General features: G+C 57.4%; 1 protein-coding gene across 1 annotated transcript in view; it reads left to right on the forward strand.

Moving 5' to 3' along the window:
• Positions 1–251, forward strand: part of EMH_0054660 (uncharacterized protein) — a gene marked incomplete at both ends in the record, with an annotated part of 3,726 nt that overhangs the window by 1,041 nt on the left and 2,434 nt on the right. The window lies entirely within an intron of this gene.

Consider the following 251-nt stretch of genomic DNA (forward strand, 5'->3'; position numbering starts at 1 on the left):
TCCTAGCGGCAGCAGCAGCATATCGTGGGTGCAGCAGCAGCAGCAGCAGCAGCAGCAGCAGCAGCTGAGTGCAGCAGATTCGTCTGGAGCTGAAGCAAGTGCAGCAGCACAAAGAGCAGCAGCAGCAGCAGCAGCAGCAGCAGCAGCAGCACCAACAAAGTCTTCATCAAGTCAAGGCTTGTGGCCGTTGCTGTCTTTAGGTACAGATGATGGTGAAGCAGAGACAGCAGCAGCAGCAGCAGCAGCAGCAG

Source organism: Eimeria mitis, genomic scaffold (genome assembly GCF_000499745.2).
Source record: "Eimeria mitis Houghton genomic scaffold, Emh_scaff2496, whole genome shotgun sequence".
In the NCBI taxonomy this organism is placed as follows: Eukaryota; Apicomplexa; class Conoidasida; order Eucoccidiorida; family Eimeriidae; genus Eimeria; species Eimeria mitis.